This window comes from Battus philenor, unplaced genomic scaffold, assembly GCF_028537555.1.
Source record: "Battus philenor isolate CCGP_79_NKW_IND1 unplaced genomic scaffold, ilBatPhil1.0.hap1 SCAF_27, whole genome shotgun sequence".
Taxonomy (NCBI): domain Eukaryota; kingdom Metazoa; phylum Arthropoda; class Insecta; order Lepidoptera; family Papilionidae; genus Battus; species Battus philenor.
In genome coordinates, this window is record NW_027181690.1 from 2876361 (window position 1) to 2888870 (window position 12510).

Consider the following 12510-nt stretch of genomic DNA (forward strand, 5'->3'; position numbering starts at 1 on the left):
TAGAATTTTTTAACTTCGCAAATTTCTTCGGAACTGTCTGGGATAGACTAGAAACATGTGTCTAGTAACAAAATATAACTTAATGTTTCATTTAAATAAACGGTTTCAATTTTAAAATGAACGTGGATTTATATTTCGTAACGTGAATTATATTTAAAAGTTCTTAAATATTTAATGCAATCAGGCGTTACCTTGCGGAAGTCCATCCTAAGTAAGAAAAGGACCAAAATTTAGCCACTTCCGCACATGCAGTCGTAGTCGTGCAACAAAATGCACCGCCCGCCAGCCCGCTGATAAAGAGTCAAAAACGCTCTGTGTTTGGCACTAATCGGTGTAACATAACATCTGAAGATGCCCCGTGGAGAGGTGAAACACGTGTTAAGTGATTTAACAGTGGTAGTTGTGTAATTCGCATTGTTTGCCGCGTGCGCATTTATCAGCGGGTTGGCGGGCGGTCCACTTTATTGCACGACTAATGCTGCATGATGGAAATAGCTATATATTGGTCCTTTTCTTACCTAAGTATTGTTATTAAAATAGGTTACATTTATATTTTAGACTATCTTTGGCCAAGCCTTCCGTTATAAATAAAAAAAAATCTCTGAGGAGTTTCTTTTGAGTCGTACCAAGGTGTTTGTATATTTAGCAATACATTTAATTTTAGTTCATATTATAATACACGGGGTATAATTACGTTCTTCGAGAGATGTTTTTTTGAGTCATGTTCCTTCTACATATTTAAATAGATTTATAAACATTTGTTGCTTTGAGGAAGTCAAGGATCCTCGTTGCGAGCGTTTTTTCTAGTTGTAGAAAGTAAAAAAATAAATTGTCTTGGCTGAACAAGAATTATGAAATGAATAAAATAGTATTTCAGCTGCTGTGAAGTTTGCTATTATTCTAGAAACTACGAAACATCTCTTTATATATTTCTCAGTGCTAAAAAACGATGGTCTACAACTATGTGTGTTAATAATGATAGCTCACGGCACAGAAATCTGGTCCCTCCCTTTAAATATCATTGGGAAGGTCTTGTCGCTTAACAAGCCATGGAGAGGTTTTTAATCTATTTCTTAACGATATCTATATGAGATCGTATCAGGAATGAGGAGATTCGTAGAAAAATAAAAGTAACCGGCATCGGCCAGCAGATTGATGAGTTGAAGTGGCATTGGGCAAGCTACTTAGTGCGCAGAACAGATGCCCACTGGGGCTGTACGGTTCTGAAGTGGAGAACACGAAAAGGTAGCGCAACGAAGGACTTGGACCTTAACAAGATAAGACGTCACTGTGTGGGTGGACACATACCTCTTTACATTGGTCTGAAATCACTGGATCCAGACTGTACTTTCATTCTTTTTATATATATATATATATATATATATATATATATAAACTTATTGAGAATTAAATAATTCTAAAAACAAAGTTTATACTTTTAATACTTACAAATTATTAAGCTTAGATATTATTTTTATTTTTCCTGGAAACAAATAAAGGATATTTAAAATGTTGAATGTATATAAATCTATAAGCAAAACAAAAATGTAATAGACGTAGATATGAATATAACTATTTTACACATAACACTAACTGCACTGTAATACGTGGTAGTTAAAATAGCATAATCTTTGCGGTAGCGAGGTAAAATCAGACTCAGTCCCATGCAAATAGAGCTGTCACCTCTAGCTACGCCTACTTCTGTCCCCCCTGATAATAGGGTTGCTATAATGCCCACAACTGGTAGCAACATTGTTGACAAAATCATGTGTCCTAAATTACTAATATTATATATATTATTAGAATAAGAAAAGTGTAGTAATGTATTAAAAAAGTCAAACCCAAAAAAAAGAAAACTGTGATATAAAAAATTGAATAGGTAATAAAATAAAAAATAAAAGAAATATACCTGGCCACCTAAGAGTAATAAGATGATGAAAGGTAGGCGATGAAAGCAAGAAGGAATGAAAGAACAAAAAAAAATGCAAGATATTGTGAAGGATAAAAGGTAAGAACAAAAGAAATTGAGATGTATAAAAGTGAGTGAAGAATAAAGGTAAAATAATTGAAAAACTCATTTAGTAAATAAAGTCCCTGAACCTAACAAATTAGGGGTACGAGAGGCCTCCAATAGCGGGGGCCATAAAGTAGACGCGGCGTGGGTAGATCTTCCATAGGTGAAACAAGGACATATTCAATGTTTCAGGAAGTCTCTGAATGCTGGCAGCAAGGTTGGTCTTCGAATCAATCTTTGATGGTGGCCTATGGCTTGCAGTGAGCATCTATCGGCTGCCCTGATGATGATTCCGATCGATTGTAAAATAAACAATATACTCAATTACCGTAAATTCTTCTACTTAATAACAAATTGTCATTGCTTACAATGGCGTTTATGAATCATTTACCTAACACAATATCACTGTTTGCATACAATACTATATTTAATTCTAGGTTTAAATATAATTTTAGTAGTATTATGTGTTGTAAAATTGTTATACAAAATTCGAGTTATAATTGTAGAAGTTTATTACCTTCCGAGTGATGGAGGGGCATTTCAAATGGCTTAATAACAAAAAAATGTTATGTAAAAAAGAGTAATTACATTTTTTTTTTACATTTACGTAAATCTAATTATTCACCAAATATGTTATTAAGCTCACAGGCCCAGAAAGACTCGACTGATATATTTTTTAATATTTTAGTTGTCACAAAAAAGTTGTTACTGTCAAAAATAGAAAAAAAAACAATCTTCTTTTTCCTATAAAACGACAAAGTGGACATAATACACATCATTTGCTTCACCAAAAAGTTTAGAGTTTGATCAACTAAAAAATCTAGTATCATCACCTGGACATGGCTTCCCCTTAAATTTTCAATAGGACTAGTAGGAAGACCTGCATTCTGGATCTTCAAATGACCATAAGAACGTCATCAGACAACTTTGCAGGTGGTCGCTGAAAGACGATGAGTGCAGGCCGCTTCCAATTAGACCTATTGGAATTTTTGTACATAATTTCTTTAATTTACTTTTTTAAATTGCTTAAATTTCCAGATTAACGGTGAATAATAAGAAAGACTCAAATTAAAAATATATCAATAAGTAGCATTCATTTTTACATACATATGAATATATAAAAGATTCTGCATTAAAATCTGTTTCATCTTGAATCTTTCACCATCGACAGTCAGGAATGTACACATATTTTACACACACTGTAAAATCAAATTCGTTGTCACTTTGACGGGTTGAAAGGTTTTGATATTACGTGTAACAGCATTTTTCCCGCCAGAGAATTTATGCAGACGACGTGCCGAAGGATTATCTACATTCTGCAAGATCTCGTTAAAGTGTAAAACTAGCGTTCAAACTTTAAATTGAATGCAGTGGGTTGTTGGCTAAGGAATTAAAAGCAAGCGAGAAGGTTAATGCGCTTCTGGTATAATGTTTTGCATCAAATAACATGCACTATCAAGTGGGACGTTCCCTCTTCACCCACAAGGTACTTGAAAATTCCTTGTTAAGTTGGTTGAAAGAAACTGGATGTTACTTGCTTTAGATATATTAAAATTTATTGAGAAGATTTATGTCCAGCTGTGGACATTCTACGGCTGAAACGGTGATGACGATGACTTAAGAGATAATTACAATTAAAATATGCTTGAGATTTCTCGAAGGAATTTTGAAACACGCCGGACTAGCCTTCATGTACCCGACAACTGAATAGATACTACCAATACAATACGTTAGGTATCATGTTTGGCGTAGGTTTTTTTTTAACCCTTAAATGGACATTATTGTTTTTAAACAACATACTAAAAACCACAGATAAAATTGACCTTCTTTTAATTTTCTATTAATTTTGACAACTAGTTCTTATTTCTGAACTAATTTTGTACATTTTTTTAATATTAGCACTATCCAATGTTTATAAGCATTGAAAATAAGTTAATGTTAAATGTCATTTTATTCATGTCTAAATTTTTTTAATCATTTTTCCTAGGCTGTAATACATGTCTATTAACAAATATATTTTTTTCAAACGTGAAACAAAAATCGTTCATTTAAGGGTTAATTTTTTTTTAATTAGCCTGAAGATTGCGGAATTACAAGCCATGAGTCCGTTGAAGCTATAAAAGCTAGAAAAGCTAACAGCGTTAAACATCAATTGAATATAGTCTGTAACTAATACTCCTACTATATTAGCAAATTGAAGCGGCTGTGGACCTTAAGGTTGTGGTTACCGCAGCTTAAGTTGTCCAAACATACAGAAAATCTTCTTAACCGTTTTTTAACGCTTATTGGAAATATTTAAGGGAAACTCGACAATCATAATTTTTAAATTTACTAGACCGGAGTTTTTTTATCTCTTTTTTTATCGCTTACTAATCTGCCTTTCACCAGCAACGACAACGCGAAAGCGACAACTCTGGCCCTTGTTACTCGGGTTATATTTCTCGTTCCGGATACCGGCAGATTGTTATATACTCAGGCTATGCGAATCAGAAATATCGAATCGATACTCTCAGTGCGCCTCCAAGGGAACTCAAATATGTGCGAATGGTGGTGGGCCTACCTCCTACTCGTCTTATAGAAGAAAGGGGACAGTGGGATAAGATCGTAGTTCCCCAGCAAATTCCCAATATTAAATCCGGAAGAAAACAGGCGCTACAGGCAAAGCTACCTGTTGAGACAACGGCAAAGTGCTGCTCGGTTGATTTTTATGCGCTAAGCTACTGATCAGCTAATCTTGATTCGTACTAACTCGAAAAAAATAGAAAAAGATACGGCTCGCCGAGAATCAGGCACGGTGTTGTGGAAGCGTCGATGTTAACAAGCTTCCATAATAATTCATACAGTCGTACAATAGTCGTACTTACATAGTGAAATAACCGTCGAATTTTCACGACTAAACAAGTATATAGCTTACATGGTCACTCTCTGGACATGACTAAAAGCTAACCTCACTCTAACCTTTTATAAAGCAAAATATCTTCAGATGTTCACTTCGCTTAAGTAAGCGGTCTTAAGTTGGGTTAACTTGAACGGATCGTAAACTTGGAGTAGTGGCAATAAGGTGCTTTGTTACGCCGTAAAAGAGAAACGATAAAACCTTTGTTGTCTAAACAAACCGCTTGCAATATTTACTCTCGGATATCGGTGTTTGATTCCGGTTTCTAACATCATTTATTGCCAAATTTTTGTACATCTACAACAGTATTTTTCAGCCTTTTATATTCCATGCCGCTTAGTCTTTCTAAAACCCTTACGCTCCCCTATGTAACAAGTATTTTTTTATATTAAAAGGTTAGTCAGGTTTAAAATCGTAACAATTCATTCACTTTCGAATTGCCCCCGTTAATAAACAAATTGCCACCCTGTTGAGCATGGCCTCACCTTGGGAAACACTGATCTACGAGATATATAACACAAATAATTAAAGTTGAACAATGTGTACATGGGTGGAACAAAAGTATCATCGCTCGAGCATTTGGATCATATATTTAAATGAATATAATAAATATCGACTTTGGATCATTAATGTATTCGTAATAAGAACTCCAGAATGGCTAAATTTTATACAAAATGTCGTATAACTTAAAATGTTAATTTGTGTAAAAATGTATTTCATTCAGCAAAGTCATCATTATTATTTCAAAGGTAGAAAGTTCCTAGCAAGGCTTAAACCTCACCTAAAGATTTAAGATCTGCTGGAAGTCTGCATCTTCGAACGAAGAAGGACATCTATCCACTTGTGGTCATGCATTAATTCTGCACACACACACGCGCGCGCGCCTGACGCACGCACATATATATATATGTACTTATAAATATGTATATACATACATGTATTATACCATATTTATTATAAATATATGTGCTATATATATATGTATATATGTTTTGTACACGTTAACCACCCGCTATTTATACTTTTACTGTGTCCACATTATGATTGTCTGAAAGAAATAGCTCCGTGTGATAAGACCGCCCATTGTACATTTATTTTTACAATTATGAAACTATGTATATATTTTCTATGTATAATATTATGTCAGTCATTATAGTTCTTTTTGAGGATTTTTTAATTCCTGATTGGAACAGTAAAGTCAACTATTCCGCCATCGGAAAATATATATTAATATATTACGCATATTTTTCTTAAAAAAATATTAAGGCATAATGTTTAAAGATATTATTACGAATGTGTTTATATTTTAGTTTCTATTTAATTGTGATCTTTTCTCAATCTTCTCAAAATGTATTTAAATAATGAATTATAAATAAAATAATAAATAATTAATTTTCATTCTCATCTTTCTTTTGAAAATGACATTCGTAACGTAAATAAACTTTGCCAAGAAATAAAATAGAGAAATTCCATTGCAATAAAATATGAAAGCTCAGGGGACGACTTAAAAGATTACTCCGAGGTATCTCTTAAATATTTCAAGAATCACGCCGCCTCTCTTACAAACGACCTCTTCCCAAACGGTCCATCCAATCCTATTAAATCAGATTGTAAAAAGTGCGTAAAATCTATAAACTTTTACTATTTATTATTCATGTATATTTTATTTATAAGGACTTTAAGTGACGAGAATTCTGGAACGTGAGGCCGTATTTATTCCGATTGAGTATTAATAAAACTTAGATCCATAGAACTGATGTAACTCTTTACTATAACTTTCATGTATATTTTATTTATAAGGACTTTAAGTGACGAGAATTCTGGAACGTGAGGCGGTATTTATTCCGATTGAGTATTAATAAAACTTAGATCCATAGAACTGATGTAACTCTTTACTATAACTTTCATGTACATTTTATTTATAAGGACTTTAAGTGACGAGAATTCTGGAACGTGAGGCGGTATTTGTTCCGATTGAGTATTAATAAAACTTAGATCCATAGAACTGATGTAACTCTTTACTATAACTTTCATGTACATTTTATTTATAAGGACTATGTGACGAGAATTCTGGAACGTGAGGCGGTATTTATTCCGATTGAGTATTAATAAAACTTAGATCCATAGAACTGATGTAACTCTTTACTATAACTTTCATGTACATTTTATTTATAAGGACTATGTGACGAGAATTCTGGAACGTGAGGCGGTATTTATTCCGATTGAGTATTAATAAAACTTAGATCCATAGAACTGATGTAACTCTTTACTATAACTTTCATGTACATTTTATTTATAAGGACTATGTGACGAGAATTCTGGAACGTGAGGCGGTATTTATTCCGATTGAGTATTAATAAAACTTAGATCCATAGAACTGATGTAACTCTTTACTATAACTTTCATGTACATTTTATTTATAAGGACTATGTGACGAGAATTCTGGAACGTGAGGCGGTATTTATTCCGATTGAGTATTAATAAAACTTAGATCCATAGAACTGATGTAACTCTTTACTATAACTTTCATGTACATTTTATTTATAAGGACTTTAAGTGACGAGAATTCTGGAACGTGAGGCGGTATTTGTTCCGATTGAGTATTAATAAAACTTAGATCCATAGAACTGATGTAACTCTTTACTATAACTTTCATGTACATTTTATTTATAAGGACTATGTGACGAGAATTCTGGAACGTGAGGCGGTATTTATTCCGATTGAGTATTAATAAAACTTAGATCCATAGAACTGATGTAACTCTTTACTATAACTTTCATGTACATTTTATTTATAAGGACTATGTGACGAGAATTCTGGAACGTGAGGCGGTATTTATTCCGATTGAGTATTAATAAAACTTAGATCCATAGAACTGATGTAACTCTTTACTATAACTTTCATGTACATTTTATTTATAAGGACTATGTGACGAGAATTCTGGAACGTGAGGCGGTATTTATTCCGATTGAGTATTAATAAAACTTAGATCCATAGAACTGATGTAACTCTTTACTATAACTTTCATGTACATTTTATTTATAAGGACTATGTGACGAGAATTCTGGAACGTGAGGCGGTATTTATTCCGATTGAGTATTAATAAAACTTAGATCCATAGAACTGATGTAACTCTTTACTATAACTTTCATGTACATTTTATTTATAAGGACTTTAAGTGACGAGAATTCTGGAACGTGAGGCGGTATTTGTTCCGATTGAGTATTAATAAAACTTAGATCCATAGAACTGATGTAACTCTTTACTATAACTTTCATGTACATTTTATTTATAAGGACTATGTGACGAGAATTCTGGAACGTGAGGCGGTATTTATTCCGATTGAGTATTAATAAAACTTAGATCCATAGAACTGATGTAACTCTTTACTATAACTTTCATGTACATTTTATTTATAAGGACTATGTGACGAGAATTCTGGAACGTGAGGCGGTATTTATTCCGATTGAGTATTAATAAAACTTAGATCCATAGAACTGATGTAACTCTTTACTATAACTTTCATGTACATTTTATTTATAAGGACTATGTGACGAGAATTCTGGAACGTGAGGCGGTATTTATTCCGATTGAGTATTAATAAAACTTAGATCCATAGAACTGATGTAACTCTTTACTATAACTTTCATGTACATTTTATTTATAAGGACTATGTGACGAGAATTCTGGAACGTGAGGCGGTATTTATTCCGATTGAGTATTAATAAAACTTAGATCCATAGAACTGATGTAACTCTTTACTATAACTTTCATGTACATTTTATTTATAAGGACTATGTGACGAGAATTCTGGAACGTGAGGCGGTATTTATTCCGATTGAGTATTAATAAAACTTAGATCCATAGAACTGATGTAACTCTTTACTATAACTTTCATGTACATTTTATTTATAAGGACTTTAAGTGACGAGAATTCTGGAACGTGAGGCGGTATTTGTTCCGATTGAGTATTAATAAAACTTAGATCCATAGAACTGATGTAACTCTTTACTATAACTTTCATGTACATTTTATTTATAAGGACTATGTGACGAGAATTCTGGAACGTGAGGCGGTATTTATTCCGATTGAGTATTAATAAAACTTAGATCCATAGAACTGATGTAACTCTTTACTATAACTTTCATGTACATTTTATTTATAAGGACTATGTGACGAGAATTCTGGAACGTGAGGCGGTATTTGTTCCGATTGAGTATTAATAAAACTTAGATCCATAGAACTGATGTAACTCTTTACTATAACTTTCATGTACATTTTATTTATAAGGACTATGTGACGAGAATTCTGGAACGTGAGGCGGTATTTATTCCGATTGAGTATTAATAAAACTTAGATCCATAGAACTGATGTAACTCTTTACTATAACTTTCATGTACATTTTATTTATAAGGACTATGTGACGAGAATTCTGGAACGTGAGGCGGTATTTATTCCGATTGAGTATTAATAAAACTTAGATCCATAGAACTGATGTAACTCTTTACTATAACTTTCATGTACATTTTATTTATAAGGACTATGTGACGAGAATTCTGGAACGTGAGGCGGTATTTATTCCGATTGAGTATTAATAAAACTTAGATCCATAGAACTGATGTAACTCTTTACTATAACTTTCATGTACATTTTATTTATAAGGACTTTAAGTGACGAGAATTCTGGAACGTGAGGCGGTATTTGTTCCGATTGAGTATTAATAAAACTTAGATCCATAGAACTGATGTAACTCTTTACTATAACTTTCATGTACATTTTATTTATAAGGACTATGTGACGAGAATTCTGGAACGTGAGGCGGTATTTATTCCGATTGAGTATTAATAAAACTTAGATCCATAGAACTGATGTAACTCTTTACTATAACTTTCATGTACATTTTATTTATAAGGACTTTAAGTGACGAGAATTCTGGAACGTGAGGCGGTATTTGTTCCGATTGAGTATTAATAAAACTTAGATCCATAGAACTGATGTAACTCTTTACTATAACTTTCATGTACATTTTATTTATAAGGACTATGTGACGAGAATTCTGGAACGTGAGGCGGTATTTATTCCGATTGAGTATTAATAAAACTTAGATCCATAGAACTGATGTAACTCTTTACTATAACTTTCATGTACATTTTATTTATAAGGACTATGTGACGAGAATTCTGGAACGTGAGGCGGTATTTATTCCGATTGAGTATTAATAAAACTTAGATCCATAGAACTGATGTAACTCTTTACTATAACTTTCATGTATATTTTATTTATAAGGAGTATGTGACGAGAATTCTGGAACGTGAGGCGGTATTTATTCCTATTGAGTATTAATAAAACTTAGATCCATAGAACTGATGTAACTCTTTACTATAACTTTCATGTATATTTTATTTATAAGGAGTATGTGACGAGAATTCTGGAACGTGAGGCGGTATTTATTCCGATTGAGTATTAATAAAACTTAGATTCATAGAACTGATGTAACTCTTTACTATAACTTTCATGTATATTTTATTTATAAGGAGTATGTGACGAGAATTCTGGAACGTGAGGCGGTATTTATTCCGATTGAGTATTAATAAAACTTAGATCCATAGAACTGATGACTGCTGAAATTCTAAGGCTGGACTGAAACCCTATGCACCACTAAGCTGTGTAGGAATTGCACCAAGACGGTAGACAGATGAAGTTGTTGAAGTTATCGGAAGACGCTAGATGCAGGCAGATTTCAACCAGACTTATTGAAAATATTTGGAAGCCAAAGTCTAACAGCTGAAATTATGATAATATTGACAATGTAAAAATTATAAACATGAGAAATAAAAATAAAAAAGGGAAAGCTGATAATAATAATAAATATTAAACATCTTTATTTAATCAACACAATATTTATGAATTTTATAACAATAAATACATGTAATAAAGTAATAAAATTAACTACTAGATATTGGACTTTGACAATAAAAAATACTGTCGACTAAAAGGCGCTGACACAGCACATGCTGAAGAGCACCAAACAAAATACATTACAGGACCATTTTTATGAGCAGCTGCGGTCCCAAAATAGTACATCTAATTTGAAATATTTGTGGTATAATGTACATAATATTTATCTAGACATATATATAGTGATTTCTTTATGTTCACATACGAGTAACAGTGTAATAAAAATTATAGATAAAATATATTAACAGATAAACAATAAAATGTTTAGTTATAAACTTAGTTTTTTTTAAAAGTATATACTGTTTTATATTATTTTATAACGAAAATTATAAATGAGGCAATTTTTTTTTAAATAAGGGGGTCATAGATATGTTTGTGGAGTAACTTTTTATGAGCATTTCAAAAATAAGTTTAATTCCAAAGTACGCGCAAAAGAGAAGGCAAATTGTTTCAATTTCAATTGTTTTTTTTTTAATTATTGTATTGTAATATTGTAAGAAATATGGCAAAGGATAGGAGGCAATGCAAGAAAGGTTTACAAGATAGTGAGATATAATATAAAATACGAAAGAAGAGAATGGAAAATATAATTAAAAAATGGAAAAATTATTGAGAAACAAAAAATTTCTGGTTTCAGAAATATGATTGTTAAATGTGGCGCCAAAAAAAGCCGCGATTTAAAAAAAAGATACGTTGACAAATGTCACCACAGCGTCCCATTCATAAGCCGCGCGACTATCGGAACATTTTATGACGTCATTCCCGCGAGTGTATATATAGCCATGTAACTTTATCGATACAATCATTCCGCATGGAACAGCGATGAGGGTTACTTCACACAATAGTGTTTCATTTCAGTTAGGATAACTCTTTCTACTTTTAAAGATCTCTACTTATAAAGGATGTTTGAAATAATATATCTCCTATATCTCTCTCGTATAACCAGTGTTACTCTCTCTATAATAAGAGAATTTCTCATCTGTACAGTGATATTTATAATGATTTGTACAGTTCATAATCAATAACTCGTACGTCTGCATTTTGTGCCAATTGTGTTGTAATAAAATTAACGAAAAAAAATAGAGTACATTCTCCTCCTCTTTGCATTGTATCCCTCACTATTGAAAACCCCCACTACGTGACCTTCTTAGAAAGTTTGCTACTCACCATGTTACGTTAGTACCAGTCTTCCGCAGTGTGTATTGCTACCGTGGTATCGGGCGTGATTCGGACATGGTCAGACCAGAACATGAGGCTGCGGCCTCTTAGTTGCTTTTCCGGAGATCAATAGTTTTCCCAATTATCACCACTTTTCCTGGCTATGCGACCGAAAATCTCAAAAATCCTATTTGTGTATATAGTGATAAGGCGAGTGTACCCTCCGAGATCTATCAGTATCAATACGTTAGTTCTACCAGCATTCCACAGAATTATTATAACACAATAACAGTATTGTACAACCTATAACAAGGAACTAAATTACCGTGTCATTAGGGCATTTGTCGAGTAGCGGTAGCCCAACGAAGACAAAGACTTGCCATCTTAGGTCAAATGATCGACTCCCGAGAAAGAATCTTCTAAAATTTACATTGTACATTAATTGCGCAAAATTGCCACTGCTCACAAACAGAGGATTCGGTTA

General features: G+C 32.7%; 1 protein-coding gene across 1 annotated transcript in view; it reads left to right on the forward strand.

Annotated features, from left to right (window-relative positions):
- The window catches only part of LOC137925457 (uncharacterized), a 170483-nt gene that overhangs the window by 138371 nt on the left and 19602 nt on the right, over positions 1-12510 (forward strand). The gene's annotated exons all lie outside the window — the stretch shown is intronic.